A 5,971-nucleotide genomic window follows, 5' to 3' on the forward strand; every position below is an offset into this window, starting at 1 on the left:
ACATTAGGTCCTCATTTTTTCTTCTTGCATTTTGTTTTTGTTTTTTATTTTTTCGGTTGGGTTTCCCAATTTGCGAAGCACAGATAGAGTTGGTGCACAGAGATAATAACTGATGCAAGGGTTTATCAGGGATGTGGAAGGGTGAGGAGATTTGGGGAGCAAATAATGAATGCCGAGGGGGGAGGGAACAGTAGAACTGATTGTGATGATGAATATACAACTCATTTTAAAAGAGATATAACCATGGAAGTGTACAACATGTGAATACTATATCGAGAAAACTACTTAAAAAAAAATCTTGACCAATGGTTACCATGGGTGAAGGAGAAAGACTTGTTGCATTTGGAGCATTGACTATGTTAATGTTGTAAAATAATTTGAAGAAGGATATCAATAATGGTTGTACAACATGAAGAGTATAATCAATTGCACTGAATCATACATATAAATGTTGCAGAATTGGAGAATGTTTTCTTGTGTATATTTTTGCCATAATTAAGAAAAAATTACCTGAGTAACAATGAGTACAGGGAAAAAGAAAATGTTCTAGAACAGAATATGGTGATAATTGTACAATTCTTCTGATAAGATTGAATTATTGAATTATATGACATATGGATGAAGAGCTAATATAACTGTGTGTGTTTTTTAAAGGAATCGTGGTTTAATACTTTTGTATAATCTTAGAAGGTGGAATATATGAAGAAGAGTGTGGCATCCGGATTGGAGGGAGACTTACTAACAACCTTCCATATGCAGATAACACAGCCTTCCTTGTTGAAAAGGAGGAGGCTCGAAGCAGGAAGGGAGGAGACTGAAGAAGATCAAGGACCGCAGCCTGGAGTATGAGTCACAACTTAGTGTACAGAAAACCCAAACCCTGACAACTGGACCAGTAGGTAACGTCATGATACAGAGAGAAGATTGAAGTCACGAATTCTGTCCTGCTAGGATCAGCAATCCCTGCTCATGGAAGCAGCAGTCAAGAGATCAAAGGGCACAGTGCATGGGTAAATCTGCTGCATGAGACATCTTTAAAGTGTTGAAAAGCACTTTGAAGGACTAAGGTGTGCCTCACCCAAGCCATGGTGTTTTCAATGGCCCGACATGCAGGTGAACGCTGGACATTGAGAGAGACGACTGGTGCGGGGAAAGAGCCAAGGACTGCCAAAAGAGCAAGCAGGTCTGTCTGGAAGAAGGACAGTCAGAATGCTCTTAGAAGCAAAGACGGCAAAGGCTTCTTCTCACGCACTTTGGACTTGTTAGGAGGAGAGCCCAGTCCCTGGCAAAGGGCAGCATGCTCAGTCAAGTAGAAAGGAGCTAAAACAGAGGAAGACCCTTGACAAGATGGATGGACACAGTGCCTGCAACAATGGGCGCCGGCACAGGAACCATTGCGAGGATGGTGCAGGCCGGGGCAGTATTTTGTTCCATTTGCATAAGGTCACTGTGAATCACAGGGGACTCAACAGCAGGTCAAAACGTTTGTTGGCCCTAGGCTGCAGCCTGCCCTGCACTGGTGTGCACGGTGCAAATAGTCTATGCAAATGAGATGACTGCAACCTATTCTCTAATGAAGTGTCTGTGGCACAGTGGTTATGTGTTGGGCTGCTAACGTTCAAAGCCACCAGCCCCTCTGAGGGCGAAATCAGAGACTTTCTACTTCCATGAAGAGTTATAGTCTTGGAAATCCATAGGGACAGTTCTACCCTGTCCTAGAGGGTTGCTATGAATCAGAATCCACTCGATGGCAATGAGTTTGTTTGTTTTGAGAGACCTACAGAGAGGGCATTGGTCAGTTTGTCCCCTCCCACTACCCCAGAGCAAAGGGGTGGGGGTGGGGGTGGGGGTGAGCAGTATGTCTTGACATTGACAAGTAATTGGTATATATGCAGCCAACCTCACAGAACGTTTTCAGAAAGAAGCAGGAAGCAAAGCAAAAAGAAGGAAGGGCAAGAAGCAGCAGGGAGGAGGCCAGGAAATGCCTACCAGAGCTGTAGTACGGTCAAGGGCTGTAACACCGAAGACAGTAGGAGGCCCAGTGGCAGTCAGTGGCCACAGACTGCAGGGCCGAGAGGAGCCTGGTGCTGATGAGGCTGAGAGGTCTGAGCTGAAGAAGAGGGGCTTTACCTCCATGCTCCGTGATCCTGATCCTGAGTTGGAACTTGTTATTTCCTAATAAGCCTCATAATTAAGAACAGTCTGTGAGTTCTGTGTGACCAAGATCATACAATTATCCAACCCGGAAGAGAAGTCGAGCATGCCAGGGGAGGGGTGGCTGGTTACAATTTTTGAAAAGGTTGAAGAGGAAGGATTTCTATGTCTCACTGCCATCTCAGAAGAATCAGCGTTGGCCTCATGTTGACGGCAGCTGTCCTCCCCCCTCGTGAAGTTAGACAAGAGGTCTGGCAACGCCACGCCACTTTCACAGCTTCCCATAACAGAATGAATTAACCTGTAAGTCCCGACCAGATTCCACTTCTGCCTCAACTCCTCCTCCTCTTGAACATATGCTCCATGTTCTGTCCACAACGTTCATTCTCACCCCTGGATCTTTGCCTTAACACCACCTGAGCCCTCTTCCCTCGCCCTCTCCTCATGCAGCGCTCATCGTCAGAGTCGGCTCCACAGGGCACCTTCCCCGAGCATCAATGCAGAAACTGCTCCTTGCCCCCGTTGGCTGGATTTACCTTCTCAGTACTTCTCTATTTGTTCATGTACGCTACCTGCCTCCCTCCTTAGCTTGTGAGTTGCAGGGGGGCAGGACATTGCTGTCTTGTTTACTACTTTATACTCCCACTCAATACTACTTGGCAAACTCTAGGCGTTCAATAAACCTTTTAAACTAGCAAGTGAATGGATGCTAGTCCTGCCTCCCGTCCCCACCCCCTGCCTGCCACAGGAGCATTGCAAGATACAGAGATGATATTATTAATTGCCGGATAAACTAAGCATTCGGTAGTTGGTGGCTCTTTGAGAACTAAGAACTAACTCTGTTCCGTTTCCTGTGTGGGAGAAATGCTATTGAAGGAGGATTTCCTAAAGGATGTGCAACCCATCTGGTCCTTTAGATCTGTTAATTTATTCATTCAACAAATGTTTATTATTAAGAATCTGCCCCGGTGTGTTCTGGACACTGAAATACAGCAATGTACACAACAGACCCCCTCAAGCCTTCCCAAAACAAACCCCTCTCCTACAGCATTCCTTTCAGTGACTAAGGCACACTAAACTTACACGAAGTAAATCACTATATCGTGTGTTAGAAAGTGGCGAGGGCTCTATGGAAACAATGGGAGTGGCCAGCAGAGCAGTCACAATTTTAAATAAACCAACCCAAACAGAACCTACTGCCATCAAGTCAATTCTGATGCAAAGCAACTCTCCCTGGGGTTTCTGAGACTGTGAATCTTTATGGGAGCAGCCAACCTCATTTTTTCTCCCACAGAGCGGCTGGTAGGTTTGAACCACTGACCTTGGGGTAGTAGTCCAATGCTTATCCCACAGCAGCATGAGAGCTCTTAAGGTTAAATAAGACGGCTGCAAAAAGTCTTACGGAGGAAATGTGTGAAGGAAAGGAAGGAGCTCTGTGGTATCTGGATGGAAAACAAGGTAGGGAGAGGGCAGAGATGAGTGGGCACTGCCTGGCCCTTGGAGAAATGGGGTGGTTAGAGTAGCTGGAGAAGAACGAGTGGGCCGAGGGAGAGCAGTGAGAGAGGGGCAGCAGACCCTGTAGGCCACCAGACCATTGTAAGCACATTAGGACTGGCATACAGCTTACGTCAAAAGTCGTCATTCCCTGCCTGCTGTCCGGCCTGGGTTGCTGTTGGGTGCCATCCGCACCAATTCTGTCAACTCCTAGCAATTCCATGTGACAGCAGAACTGCCCCGTAGGGTTTTCTAGGCTCTAATCTTTACCGAGGAGTCCTGGTGGTGTAGTGGTTATGCGCTGGACTGCAATCTGCAAGGTCAGCAGTTCGAAAGCACCAGCTGCTCCGAGGGAGAGAAAGGAGGCTTTCTACTCCCATAAAGCATTACAGTCTTAGAAACCCCCAGGGGCAGCTCCACTCCGTCCTCACTGGCAGTGAGCGAGAACCTTGACAGAAACAGATCATCAGGTCTTTTCTCCTAGGGAGCTGCTTCAAACCACCAACCTCTAAGATAGCAGCCCATTGTGGCATGAGTGCTAGACTGTGTATGTGGTTGGGACCGGAGAACACTGAAGACATATGTACAGTGACTCGGCTAAGAGACAAAAGATGCACAAGGGTGACAGAGGTGAAAACAAGTGCATTTTATAATAGTTCGAGGCAGCATTAACAGGGTTTGCTGACAAATAGTAGTAGTACGGTGACCGGGGAAAGAAAAGAAACAAGAAGAATTAGACCTGGAGCCTCCCAGAGAAGGGTCCTGGTGACATATTGGTTTATCTGTGGGCTGTTCACTGCAAGGTCAGGAGTTCGAAACCACCAGCTGCTTCATGGGAGGCAGACAAGGCTTTCTATTTCTGTGAAGAATTACCGTCTGGGAAACCCACAGGGGCAGTTGTACCCTGTCCCATAGGGCGGCTATGAGTCAACACTGACTGGATGGCAGTGAATGAGTGAGTGGTGGGGAGCCATTCTGATGTGTGAGGTCAGGAATTTAGAATGAAGCCAGCCAGCCTGCTTGAGCACTTCCTGCAGCAGCATTGAGCCACTCCGGCAACATCTAGATGCGCAGAGGGCATGGTTTATCCAGAACCGGAATATTTCAAACCTACATCTGAGTGAGAAGGGCCAAAGGAATGATGTTAGCTGAATGCATCATGGGATACAAGGGGGACAGTAAAGGCAGGAGCAGGCTTAGGAAGAGTAAAACATTTGCCACGGAGGTGTTTAAGCAAATGATCTGGGGAAAAAGAAAGTTCAAAAGTGACGTGCAATTTCTGGTAACGACACGATGCCGAGGTAGAGCGGATGTGAGGTCTTTGGAGATGAGGAGGGGAAGGAAGCGGAGAAGCCAGGCAGAATTATGAGATGTGAAGAAGAAGTGGGAGGGGGTAGGTGAAACCAGACGGAGGGAAAATGGGCATACTTGTCAGGAAGCAGCAGGGAAAGCAAGAGGCTATCAACTCCACCTTCACAAACCAAAAAACCAACCTCGCTGCCACTGAGCCAATGCCAACTCACAGTGACCCTGTGGGGCAGGGTAGAATTGTCCCTGTGGGTTTCTAATATTGTAATTCTCTTAGCAATAATCACACCTTGGATAAACCTCACTGGCTGCGATATTGCCATTGCCCAAAGCTAATATCGTCATTCTTTTCGGGAATAGAAAACCGTCTCTTTCTCCTGAGGGTCTGCTGGTGGTTTCAAACTCCTAACCTTGCAGATTGAAGCTCAACGTGCAAGCACTACGCCACCAGAGCTCCTACAGTGAGTGGGGTAGGGAAAGAGAATAGCAGAAGAGGGTCGGCCAAGAACGCCCTGTTCTGTGCAGAGCCAGGCTTCAATTTAGGAAAGGCGGGTGGAGGAGACAGAGAAATGGTATCATCAACAGAAGGGAATTCGCTTCTCATAGAGCAGGAGACCTGAGAGCCCAGTGAAAGGATCGGGGAGGTGAGGGACAAACGGATGGATGTTAAAATTTAAAGGCTTGGACTCCAGATAGTGAATGAGGTTTATTTTATTTTATTTCTTATCATTTTATTGGGAGCTCTTATATAAGGTGACTAGATTTTAACATTGCTAAAGCGGGACACCAATGATAAAACTCATATCCTGGCAAAATAGCCACATGGCAGCCAAAAACCGTATACCCTAGCTTGCTGTGCATTCTTTCCAAAAATTGGGACTTGTAAAAAATGCCATGGGAAAAATTGTTAAAAATCGGGACTGTCTTGCCAAAAGCGGGACATCTGGTCACCTTACTCTTATAAGCTCTTATCACAATCCATCCATCCATCCATCCATCCATGCATTGTCAAGCA

The 5,971-nt window shown here is 46.7% G+C and overlaps 1 pseudogene; it reads right to left on the reverse strand.

Moving 5' to 3' along the window:
* Positions 1 to 5,175: 5,175 nt before the first annotated feature.
* Positions 5,176 to 5,290, reverse strand: LOC115870177 (annotated as a pseudogene).
* Positions 5,291 to 5,971: the final 681 nt, after the last annotated feature.

This window comes from Echinops telfairi, unplaced genomic scaffold (genome assembly GCF_000313985.2).
Source record: "Echinops telfairi isolate 266 unplaced genomic scaffold, ASM31398v2 ScPeMD7_443;HRSCAF=831, whole genome shotgun sequence".
Taxonomy (NCBI): domain Eukaryota; kingdom Metazoa; phylum Chordata; class Mammalia; order Afrosoricida; family Tenrecidae; genus Echinops; species Echinops telfairi.